Source organism: Stegodyphus dumicola, chromosome 7 (genome assembly GCF_044657685.1).
Source record: "Stegodyphus dumicola isolate Sdum_Otavi_A_Nest chromosome 7, ASM4465768v1".
Lineage (NCBI taxonomy): Eukaryota > Metazoa > Arthropoda > Arachnida > Araneae > Eresidae > Stegodyphus > Stegodyphus dumicola.
The window spans coordinates 63218597-63231990 of NC_140774.1; the positions used below are offsets into that span (position 1 = coordinate 63218597).

At 35.1% G+C, this 13394-nt stretch overlaps 1 long non-coding RNA gene across 1 annotated transcript in view; it reads right to left on the bottom strand.

Annotated features, from left to right (window-relative positions):
• Positions 1 to 3022: 3022 nt before the first annotated feature.
• Positions 3023 to 13394, bottom strand: part of LOC146996211 (uncharacterized) — a 55182-nt gene continuing 44810 nt past the window's right edge. The window contains exon 3 of the long non-coding RNA XR_015042063.1: positions 3023 to 5054. This is a non-coding gene — a long non-coding RNA (uncharacterized LOC146996211). The remainder of the gene's footprint in view (positions 5055 to 13394) is intronic.

Genomic DNA, 13394 nt, shown 5'->3' on the forward strand with positions numbered 1-13394 from the left:
ATTAAAACGCATTGACAAATTAGAATTGTTGAATAATTTTATTTGCATGACTGTACATATCACATCGAAAGGGACAAATCGGTTTCAAGAGTTTTGCGGCGACATACCGCATAAGAACCATTCATCAAAGAAGTTCGGAACTGTCGCGAGACTGGCGCAAAACATGTTCAATATGGTGTCCACCGTTGTGTGCAACAAGTTGAAAGTGACAAACAGCATGTTCCACAACGGATCGCAGTGTCTCCGGGGTAATGTTCAGAATGTGTTGCGAAATGCGTGCCTTTAATTCCGCTAAATTTGCAATTAGAGCACGGAACACAACATCCTTCAGATACTCCCACAGCCAGAAATCACACGGAGTAAGATCAGGCGATCGGGATGGTCAGGATGTAGGGAAATGACGGCTGATAATTCGAGCATTTCCGAAATGGCGCCTCAGCAGCTGTTTCACGGGATGTGCAATGTGCGGAGGAGCGCCATCTTGCATAAAAATGATTTCATCCACACATCCATGCTGTTGCAGACCTGGAATCACGTGGTTGCACAAAAGAGACGCATACCTCTGACCAGTGACGGTTGCGGGAACAGGACCGGAAGCACCCGTTTGCTCGAAAAAATATGGTTGTAGGATGAATGATGCCGTAAAGCCACACCATACCGTGACCCTTTCAGGATGAAGTGGTACGGGGTGCGTTGCCAGTGGATTTTCTGTTGCCCATATTCGACAATTCTGGGTATTCACGTATCCTGTCAGATGGAAATGGGCTTCATCTGTCCACAAAATTTTCCACGGCCATTCATTATCCACTTCCATGCGAGCCAGGAATTCTAACGCAAACGTCTCCCTAGCTGTCAGGTCAGACGGAAGCAACTCCTGCACATGGCCAATTTTGTACGGATAGCATTGCAGAATGTTTCGCACAATTTTCAGCACTGTGCTCATAGGCCTGTCCAATGTTCGGACAATTCCTCGTGCACTGCACGGTTGCACACCACCGGCCGACCCCTCCTGTAATGCTGTGGCCACTTCTTCAACTACCGTCGAATGCACTCGTTTTCTTCCTCTACCAGATTGCACATCAAACGAACTTGTCGTTTCGAATTTTTGCATCATTTTCTTTAGACCTACGACACTCATTGGACCAACGCCTTCTTTTATACCCTTCAGTGTCCTGAATTTTTGCAGAGCTACTCTTGACAATCATCATTCTTGTAATACAGCTTTACCAGCAGAGCGCGGTCCTGCAGTGAAACACCCATGGCGAACGTCTGAGACGCGAAATGAGGAACAGCCTGGTACCTGGTGGCTTTATAACACTGAAATTTAACTAACATTTTAATTTGTCTTCTTTCGCTTGCAGCGCCATCTGTTGCTAACTTTTGAAACTAAATTTTTTCTTCTGCCATACGCTTTCCGCCTTCTTCAATAACATTCCTTTCAAATTTGACGTCATTTTCATGAGTGGTTCTTTTTTTTATAGCGGTTTGAAACTTAAACTTTAATTATAATCACCCTGTATATATATATATATATATATATATACAGTCAAAAGTCTTTAAAATTTGGACTCGTCGGGACTTCGGCGATTCCGGATTATAGATCATCAGTTTAAATCTGGTAAGATGGCATGCAGAAATTATAACATTAAAAATATGAAACCGTAATTTATGAAATAAAGAGCAATTATGATCTAAAGGGTATCAAAATTTACAAAAGAAAGCTTAATATTTATTTGTTTACTTTATTAAACATTTCTTTCAACGCGCGCATGCGTAAAGCATACATTATGCATAGTCGAATTAGAAAATTGCAACCAGAAAACTATTTGATGTGTATTCGTGATATTTATAATGACGAGGAATTTGATTTAAATCATATCAAAGACGGAGTACATCGAGATGAATTACTACATTTAGTAAGGAATTATAAGCCGAATAAAATAAAAATATCTGCTCTGAAAATAAGGATAGTGCTGACAGATCAACTTCCAGTTCATTGCGACGTTTCCCCTTCCCTCCGCAGAGCAGCGTGAAATTGATAAACAGGTTTTGGAATGGTTAGAGAAACAAAGGATATGCCTTTATCCATTTTTTGCAGCAATTCCACTTTTTGTTCGATGGACATCGAAACATGCTTTCGCTTTGTAGATCCTTTGGCAAATCCAGAATCGGAAATTCTTTTTGACATAATTGAAAGTTCAAGCTTACTTTTATAAAATTGCTCTAACAATCTGCAAAAAATAATAATCCAGATCCAATTAGAAGATTAAGTAACAACGCAGTCTGCAACATTAACTGAATTAGATAATTTTAGTTTAGCTTATACCGTCCGTTATACATTAAACGCGCATTCGTAAACGCATATGCGAATGCGTAAAGGTATTACGGGCATGCGTAAACGCAACGCATGTGCAGAAAGTTTGTAGCTTTGAGGTCCGGATTAAAGACTTTTGACTATATATGTGTGTGTATTAGTTTTTGTTTTTGAAAATTAGATATTGTTACCAGAAAATAATTAGAATATTTTGCTTGAACAATATATTTACTATTTTCTGCGAAAAGTATATATTTACACAGGCAGATAGGTAACATAAACAAGTAAGAATATTGTATGTTTTGTTGCCACTTACTATGGGTTGTTCTTATTTATCTCGTATATCTTGTATATGTTATTTATCTTGTATATCTTATTTATAAAAAGCTATTAAGCGAATAAAATGATCTGGAAAATTGAGAGTGATTAGTTTGTAAATAAGGCTTCGATGCCATACCCTGTCAAAAGCTTTCACGATATCGAGGAATATAGCACCGGTCGGAAGCTTGCAGTTGTAGCCTTCAGTGATAACAGCGGTTGGGGAACTTTTTTAATCATTACCCCAAAATATTTTTGTGTAAGTTGATATTACCCCATGGCGAAGAGCAAAAAAAAAAAAAAAGAAATCGCCTCTTTTTACTATCTTTCATATTATAGCTCCCCATGATAATTTTGAAAAGAAAACAATAACTAAAAAATTTAATTTAAACATCATTTATTCAGTTTATCAATGTAATACCTAATAATACATAACGGTAATAATAGTAATATAAGTAATATATATAACAAATTGAAACCCATTGGGGTAGAATTGAGGTTGACAATTTGAGGTACTGTAACAAATTATAATAATGATAATAATAATGGTGGTACAAACAAAAATTAGAATTGAAAAAATTAGAAAAAAAAGAATAATTGAAAACATTCTTCCTTCACGTTTTGGAGAAATGATGTTGTTTCATGTTCGATACAATTGCTTCAAAATTGGGACTTTTTGATGTAAGAGCGATTTGAATACAGTCTTCGGCGTTTAATCGATTTCTGTTCTTCGTTTTTATGTTCATTACAGTGGAAAAGCCTTGTTCGCACAAATGTGTTGTTCCAAATGGCAGCAATTTTTTAACCGCCTCTTCATGTGCAATTCTGAAAGCCTTTGCAGCTTTTGACATCCAAAAAGACGACAAATTTGGTTTACTCTCAAATTGAATACGTGCTTCAGTATTAGATCGAAGTTCAAGAATTGCCTCTGCCAAACCTGAAGGTTCTTCTGGTATCATAGCAATTTCACATTTAAAAGGATCTACAATCCAACTGACAGTACGTGTATCAAGATCTGGAAAGTAATCTGAAAACAGCTTTCTGAGTTTGATGTCTTTCAATTGTATCCTTGATGTCAGTAAAAGTAATATTTTCGCAATCTTCCAAAAACAAAGCTAACCTTGAAAAAGAAGCTATCTTTTTCTGTTCTACTTTCTGTCTCCAATATTGCAGCTTTAATCCAAACGCTGACACTATTTCTCTCGCTGAAATGATATTAATATTCTTTCCTTGCAATTCTTTGTTTAATATATTTATACTCTCAAAAATGTCCGCTAAATATGCGAGATATGCAACCCAGGAAGAGTTTTTAAACTTATCTGCGAGAATACTTTTTTGATCAACCATAAAAATTTCGACTTCAGTTTTGAGAGTCTATACTCGATTTAGTACATTTCCGCGAGAGAGCCACCTTACTTCGGTATAATAAAGTAGGTTCGTATATTCAGCTTCACCGTCCTGACATAATTCACGAAATAGCCGCGTGTTTAGTGCATGTCCCTTGATAAAATTTACAATCTTGATGACATCATGCATGACGGCTTCTAGTGTAGGTTCTAAATATTTGACCATAAGGGCCTGGCGATGAATCATACAGTGAGTAATTTCAATATTTGGGTTATTTTTTTTTCTTCGAAAGCCTAAAAACCATTAATATGACCCAGCATAGCTGGTGCTCCATCCAAAGATACAGAAATACAGTTTTCCCATTTTAAACTTTGCGCATTGAAGTATTCATTTACTTTATTGTACAATTCCACGAGATCTCAACTCGAGAGGAGAACAAAACAGCAATTCCTCTTCAAAATTATCTGCACCTTTGTAGCGAACATATACCATAAGCTGTGAATTGCTACTAAAATCAGTTGTCTCATCAAGCTGAATAGCAAAATATTTAGCCTGTTTTAATGCGAAAATAACCTGTTCCTTCACATTTTCTGCTAATATAGAAATTCGTTCTTTCACAATTTTCGCAGACAAGGGCACAATTCAGTTTCTTCGCTTCTTTTTTGACCACACATAATCTCTGCCATTTTTACAGCAGCTGGTTTAACCAAATCTTCACCAATAGTGTATGGTTTCTTATTTCGAGCAATCAACCAGGCTACTTCAAAGCTAGCCCTTGATGCTGAACGCTGATCAAATGTACCAAACAAGTTGCTATTCAATTTTTGTCTTTTAACAGATATTTCTAAATTTGCAAAGTATTCTCGCGGTTTGGAAGACAGGTGTGAATGCAAATTATCTAAATGTTTCTTCAATTGACTTTTTTTTTTTTTTTTTTTTTTTTTTTGAACGATTCTGAAGTCAGTACCTTCATACATACAACACACTGTGGTTTCATTGTACCATTGTCTTCTAATTGTGTAAAACCGTAATTAAGGAATTCGTCTTGGTATGTTCTTTTTCTATTTGCTGCCATCTGAAGGGAGACAGAAAATAATAGTTGTAATATACTTGAATTAAATTTTCAAATTGTTTAAATTGTTTAAGTTGAAAAAACTACTAACAGGTTTATAAAATAGCAGATTAAAAATATATACTTTTTACTCACAAAAGTTTCATTTTTACCTCATTTGGGGTAATTTACCCCGGTTCCCCGACCGCTGAGTGATAATATTGATAACTCTAAGAAGTTGGTGGCAAGTGCTATGATGATTACGAAAACCGAATTGTTCTTCTGGGGGAAAATTCATGGAAGGGCGAATTTTTTGGATGTGGAAAAGTAGGATTTTCTCAGTAACTTTAGACAGATGTCTAAGTAAACTGATAGGGCGATAGTTCTGTGGGAGAGTTGAATTTTGTTGCGGTTTAGCAAAAACAATTATTAAAGCTTGCTTCCATGAGTTAGGAAAATGAGCGAATTTGATAATGTTGTTAATTATCTTAGTTAGGCAGGTAAGAGCGTTGATCGGAAGATGCTTCAGTGCTTTGGTCGAGATGCCATCGTGCTCTGGGGCTTTCTTCGTTTGTAAGGCGCTGATGGTGTTGGCAACGAATGTTGGGGTAGTCAGGAAAGTGAAGTTGTACGGAGCAGGGGTATTAAGGAAGTTATTGACCACCTGGTTGACCCGTTCAATATGGTTATTGCCGTACGGAGTGGGATTAAGAGTGAATGTATCTTCCATATAGTCCGCAAAAGATTTAGCTTTATCTTCTTCTGTACATGAAATTCCACTATGTCCATGGATAGGTGGAATAGGTTTATAAGGTTTCTTGAATTTGCGGGAAATGTCAAATAGGGAATTGTCCTCTATAACTAGGTTATTTAGGAAATTGGTCCATTTTTGGTTTTTGAAGTTCTTGATTCTTCTGTTGATTTCTTTTTGCATAGAGTTTAGTTCGTGTTTGAGTTGTGGATCCCTGGTGGTTTGCCATCATTTACGGATCCGGTTTTTCTCTTTAATAGTATTTCTTATATCGGCAGGCAGGGAGAGGAAAGGTTTGTTCACATAAAAAGTATTGGTGGCTTCCTTTAAAGCAGAATTCATGCTGTTGGTAAATTTTGAGACTTCGTGTTCTAAATCTTCTTTGTTGTTGATGCATGGGTTACCTTGAGTTATTCAGAATTTCAGAGTATTTGATCCAATTTGTAACTCCTATACTTCTGTCAAGTGAGGGGAGGTATTTATTAATGGGGATTTCAAATATAATGGGGTTGTGGTCGAAGACAGGGCTGAAATTACAGAGATATTGCATCTGTTAGTACTGTTATTTGAGATGAAGAAGTCAATTGTAGTGGCGCTATTGTACCCGTAATGGGTTGGGCTCGTCCATGAATGTTAAAATTATTTGATTGAATGAGTTTAAATATGTCATTTCCTTTTTTGTTAGCAGGTTCTCGGTCCCAGCAGGGCCGTTTGGTGTTGAAGTCCCCTCCGACAATGGTAGAAGTATTAGAATTAAGGAGGTGAATCAATTCTTGTGCGCTGGGATTATTATTTGGTTGGATGTATATATTCGAAATTTTGAATTTTTTATGTTCTATTACAATTTCTATTGTGTTACTTTCGAAAGTGGTGCTGGGATTAGGAATTTGAGAGTGTTTTATGCTCCTTTTAACAAATGTGATGATGCCACCGCCTCTTCCTGTCTCAAGATCCGTACGGTAGGTGTTATAATTAGCATAAAGTACTTTGAGTGCTGGTTAAAGTTATACATAAGAATGTCCCAAGATCCTACACCGAGCAAGCAATTCGCGCAGACTTAGAACGCAGAAGCTTCCCTATAATTAAAACCCTTTGTTACATACAAATAATCTAGAGAAGTTAAACGAAAATGTTTGTATTTTTTCTACTTAAAATAACCTTAGTAATAATAAACAAAATTAATTTTATTCAAATTTCCTTTTAAATAATTGCTACAGTGGACAGCATGCATATACGTACATGCATACAAATCTCTTCCCAACGATTTACGGTCATTGCATTTGAAATCGTGCTTTGTTTGCAGTGATCATTACCATCTTCTAAATGGTAAATCTACAACTGACATGTACATACAGATCCCGCAAAATACCTTTATTTCGTCAGCTGTGATTGAATTCATTTTGCTATGATTTTGTAACTTGTAGCTATTGGATTCAAATGTCAAATGTTTTGAAATTCCTTGCCAAACATAAACATTTCCAGTGGTGTTTTGGCTTGATAAGCAGTACATTTGGTTTCAATTCCTCTTTTCGGTAGATCTTATTCTACCCACTCTACAATTTTCTCAAACTGACATTTAAAATAAAATGTTGTCTAAAATTACTAATTATGAATAAAAAATGGCAGTATAAGAAAATGTAAGCAATATTATATAATGTTTACTATGAGAAACTGTACTAACTTGGAAACAGAAGTAGCAGCCGTTTTCCAAATAGCAATGCTTTACTTAGTGATGCTATACAGCCATCTATGATCGACAGTTGAAAGTTCTAATAATGTAGAATGAATAAACACAGGAATGGAATCTGTTAAGGCATTTACAGAAGAATAAACAAATTTAAACTATTGTCTACTAGACTGGACATGATGCAACAAAGGGTTAAAGTAAAGCAATTCACGAAGAAAACACAAGACCAAATTATCCGTTTACCTATATTTTTCCTTGAACTAGAAAGAAATTCTGCAGAAGAGAAAATTCATCAATTAAGCAATATGTTCGGATTCAAAATCACAAATAAAAATATCAGCCCAGAAAAACGCCCAATTCAATGTTTCAATTGCCAGGAGTTAGGGCACTCCCAAAATAACTGCTTTAAAAAAGGTCAGATGCTGTAAGTGCGGACAAAAATCACAAATCCAATACCTGTAAATTAAAACCAGATGAAAAACCAACTTGCGTTTACTGTCACCAAAATCACGTTTCCTTTTATCGTGGTTGTACGTACGGTATACAGAAAAAGATTCAATGGTTTAGAGAAGTTAGAAAAACCACAAGAAATTCCCACTAAAGATGACTTCCCCAAATTCATTCAAGCTTCAGTCCAAACTAATCAAAATATACCTAAAAAACTTTACAGTGCCAAAATTAAGCAGAAATTATTAACATTTTCAAAGATCAGAAAACCCTTTATCTCATGAAATCAATAAGCACAATAGCTCAGAGAATTAAATCAGCTAAATCAAATATGCAAAAACTTTTCAAGCCATCAAGATTAATTCGCAGCTTCTCTCAAGACAAGGATAGCCGGCAGATATCATCAAGCTGCAGATCTTCACATCGTGGGTTCGGACTTCAGTCCCGCTCACGTTCCATTTTTGGTTTTCTCTTCCTTTCAACTACAATTTTCGCCAAAAGATGGCGCCACGTTTACTTCTCTTCTAGTGCTGTAAAAGTAACGAGAAATTGAGTACCCGTATGTATTCGTTACTCAATGAATCAGTACTCGTTACTTTCGTATCGTTACTCGTTACTTTCGGTAGAATCGACTATAGTAGGTATAAAGCGTCGCATCGCATTGAATCACGTGAACGGCTGAATCCCGCAGGAGTTTTTTTGCATCCCATTTTTGGGTAGAAATAATTCACTTTCTTTTGGCTATTATTTTGTGGTACACTCATATCATTAAATATTTAATTTTCTATTGGTGTCAGGGCTTAATTTTTAAAATCAGTAGCTCGGAAAGCTACGGAATGACGTTAGGAATGCAGAAAAAAATAAAGAGGGAAATAAAATAAATTATACAATAATAACATAATTATTAAATAAAATGATAAAAAGTAGTTATTAAAATACGTAATATTTAAAATAATAAAAAATTAATTAATTCTTAAATTTATAATGAATAGTTAAATAATAAACTAAAATACCAGATCTCATCTTACTGGCTTAATAACATTTCGTCCTGTATGGTTTCATCCCCAGCTCGAAAAAGTGTCTTTTTGTCCACTGCTTTCTCCTTAATTTAGGCAGATAGCCCTCGTGTGCTTTGCCATAATTAAATAATCCAATTCAATCCATCGGCTGTTCGAAAAACAGGTGTTCACTTTACAATAAGGCGAACGCCTGTTTACTTTAATTAAAATGGTTTCCAGGAGATAACTGTTTCTACTTTGACTTAGCTTTTCATTTCTAATACTATTTAATATTTTACGCAAACAAATTATGCTGAGCAGAATAATGAATTTCAGACGTGTTCAAAAGGTGTGTATGTGAATATAATAAAATTTTTTATATATAGTATCCATTTTTTTTAATTTCACGCATTTCTAAAGCAGCAGAACCACGGTGTCACTATTTTGACATGCACGCACACATACACACACACACACACACACAAAAAAAAAAAAAAAAAAAAAAAAAAAAAAAAAAATGTTCAATTAAGATTCATGTTACATTCTTTATTAAAAGTAATGGGTTGTCTTTAAATGCAACTCTTTATGCTTTTAGAGAAATTCATGTGATGATCTTAAAAAAGGTGATGTTCACTACCAATGTATGTTTATGTTCTCAAAAATGCAGATCTCTTTTAGAAAGTGACCTCTTCGTTATCTTGATGTCTCTGATGTCGTTAATAGATGTCCTCTTCTCTTGATGTCGTTAATAGATAGCCCACCAGAGGCCGAGCGGTAAAGTCGCTGAAGACTGGTAGTTCGGTCCGAGGTTCGAATCCCGCGAACGGGATGGCTGCATGGGTGTTTTCGTGGTTTTCCCCATGTGTAACGTGTATACGAGCCAATTTCCCTTAGAAAGTCCTCCACGAACATCCCTCCTCTTAGGCAGATAGCCCTAGTGTGCTTTCCCATAATTAAATACACCACTACCACACGTTAATAGATATTTTTATAAATATTTTCTAATAGATTATAAGGTATTTCTCCCGCCTTCCTAGCATGTATTCGTGGTGTAGTGGTTCTGCACGCTGAACCGGTATTCCATAAGTCCGTGGTTCCATTCCCAGCGAAAGCGGTTTCTAATTTTTCAATCGCTCTTGCTTTCAAAAAATCCTAATGTCTCTACAAGATAATGGAATGAATGTAATTTAATGTCAATTTAAAAAGTGTACCTTTATATTAAGACAGATTTATGGCTCTAATATTTCTTTCGCAATTAACTGTTATGTAAGCTTAATTGTTTTCTTATACCATTTATTGTACATAACTGAAATACTTACTTTGAGACAGGCACACACACACACACGTAATAATAATAAATCCTATATTTACAATAAAAAAATCCAAAGAATATTCTCTATTACATTTTTATTTCACCACAGCAGATTTAAATTATTTTGGAAATGAATATGATGTCTCTTTTTGAAAAAAATTCAAAATCAAAATTCTCTTTTTCGAAATCTTTTTGCATACATGTACACATATATGTATGTTTCTCGCATTGTGTTAAAACAACGGTACCTAGAGCCATCCGATTTTGAATAAGGTACGTCTCCACCCGAATATGGGCATCTGGAAGCCCAAATTTGGATTGGATTATTTAATTATGGCAAAGCACACGAGGGTATCTGCCTAAAGGGAGGGATGCCTTCGTTTAGGGCTTTCTAAGGGAAACTGGCTCGTATACACGTTACACATGGGGGAAAACCACGAAAACACGCATGCAGCCAGCCCATTCGCAGGATCCGAACCTCAGACCGAACTACCAGTGTTCAGCGTCTTTACCGCTCGGCCGCTGGTGGTTCCCAAATTTGGAATTTGGAAGTTCTTTTATTTTCTATTTCATATTTTGTAAAAAATTTAACGAATTTTTGATTAACAAACTCAAAGATTTAAAAAGCGAGCAATAGCAATATTCTACGGGGGGGGGGACCTTTTTATCACCAGCGCGCGAAACTGTGTATCAGAAATTCTAAAGATATTCTCATTTTAAAATTATTTTGCGATATTACTGTAGAACTGAATTTTATGGTTTAAGTGCGAAGAACATGATATTTAATAAAAGATGAAAACACACAAAACTTAAAAAAAAAAGGCCCCTTTGGACGTAATTTAATATTTGAAACCTTTCAGATTTAAAATTTTTTTTAAGATCCAAAGGGACAGTTTGCCCTGAAAGACTATTAATTTCGTTTTGGATTTTGTGTTGGAAACTTTAAAAGGGTGCATCACTTTTCAAATCGTTGCCACCATATATTATCGCTCTGTCTTATATTTAAAGAAATTATATAATGAAGAATCTACATGAATGCGTGTATGTTCCTCGCATTGTGACAAAACAACGGTACCTAGCGCCATCAAAATTTGGATAATATAATTTTCCATATAATATAGGCATTTGGAAGCTCCTAGTTTGAATTCGAAATTCGTTTTATTATCCAATTCGTATTTTGTAACACTTCAAAGAATTTTTCATTAACAAACTAAACGATTTCAAAGTGAGCAATGGCAAATACTGTACGGGTAAAAAAAAAAAAAAAAAAAAAAAAAAAAAAAAAAATTCTCCAGCGCGCGAGATTTTGTATCGAAAATTCTAAAGATGTAGAAACATTAGGTTACTTCGATGTAAGAGATGTGAAAAATAAGCAATATCCTCGCCGGAAATTGTATTACCCACCTCTCGAATACGCGCCGAGCGTCCTGACCACTATACTACGAAAGCCTGCTAAGAAGGAGGGAGAAATACCTTATATTCTCACCCTTTTAAAGGGCGACTGGGGATTAGGCGACTCAGTTGCCAAATCATGGTGGTGGAGAATCATTGTTGTGAGCTCCATGATTTATATTTGGTAACGACATTCATCAGCCGTTGTGTTCCATTTTAGACAGTTTTTTTTTTTTTTTTTTTTTTTTCAGTTTGGCAACGGTAAGAAAGCTTGGAATAATGTTTTGATTTCCTTAAGTGTGTAAGAAATAAAGTTTGGCTTTCTTAAGCAAGCAAACGTAATTGTTTATTTAAAATATTTCTTCTCACGTGTTATAGAACGGAGTCAAATTTAATTTAAAGGCAAGAACGACTGAATGAAACAATATTCAGGTAGATTCAACGCAATAATCATCATCTACCATCTTTTTTAGTTCGGGCGCCATTGTATAGACATCAGGTTGTTTCGAAGCGAGATGAAAAATGAGCAATGCCTGCGCCGGGACTCGTAACTACGGACCTCTCGAATACACGCCGAGAGTGCGGACCACTGCATTACGAAGGCATGCCAAGAAGGCGGGAGAAATACCTTATAAAGATATGCTCATTTTTAAATTATTTTGCGATATTGTTGACCCAAAATGTTCAAAAAACGCCTCTTTGGACGTAATATAAATCTGAAACTTTTCAGATTTTTTTAATTATTATTTATTAGTCCAAAGAGGCAATTTTCCCAGAAGGACTATTCATTTCGTTTTGGTATTTTGCGTTGATTCACATGCGTTGTTTCACTTTTAAAATTGTTGTCACCAAACACAAGTATTATCACCCTGTATTATATTTAAAGAAATTAAATAATGAAGAATGTGCATGTAAGTTTCTCGCATAGTAATAAAACATAAGTACCTAAAGACATCAAATTTTGAATAACGTAATCCTCCTGAGAATATGGGCATCTAGAAGTGCAAATTTGGAATTTGTTTTATTATCGATTTCATATTTTGGTAAAACTTTAACGAATTTTTTATTAACAAACTCAAGGATTTCAAAGAGAGCAATGGCAACGCTGTACAGAAAAACAAAAAAAATAAAAAATAATAAATTATCTCCAGTGTACGAAAATATGTATCGGAATTTCTAAAAATATGTATCGGAATTTCTAAAAATATGCTCAATTTAAAGTTATTTTGCAAAATAGCTCCTGAACTGAATTTTATGGTTTAAGTGCGAAGAACTTGGTAAAGGTAACACACAAAATGTTAAAACGACGCCCTTGTGAAAGTAATTTAAAATCTGAAATCTTTCAGATTTTTTTAGTCCAAAGGATCAATTTACCCAGAAGAACTATTAATTTCGTTTTGACATATTGCACCGCTTCACGATAAGCGTTGTTTCAATTTTCAAATTTTCGCCACCAAATATTATCTTCCTGTACTATATTTAAAGAAATTAAATAATGAAGAATCTGTATGAACGTAAGTATTTTTCTCGCATTGTGATAAAACAGCGGCACCTAGAGCCATCGAAATTCGAATAACATAATCTTCCATAGAATATGGGTATGTATAAGTCCTAATTTGAATTTGCAATTTGTTTTATTATCGATTTCATATTTTGTAACACTTCACTGTTTTTGATTAACAAACTTAGAGATTTCAAAGTGAAGAGTGGCAACAATGTACGAAAAAAAAATATTTTTATTTCCAGCGCGCGAGACTGTGTATCGGAAATTCTAAAG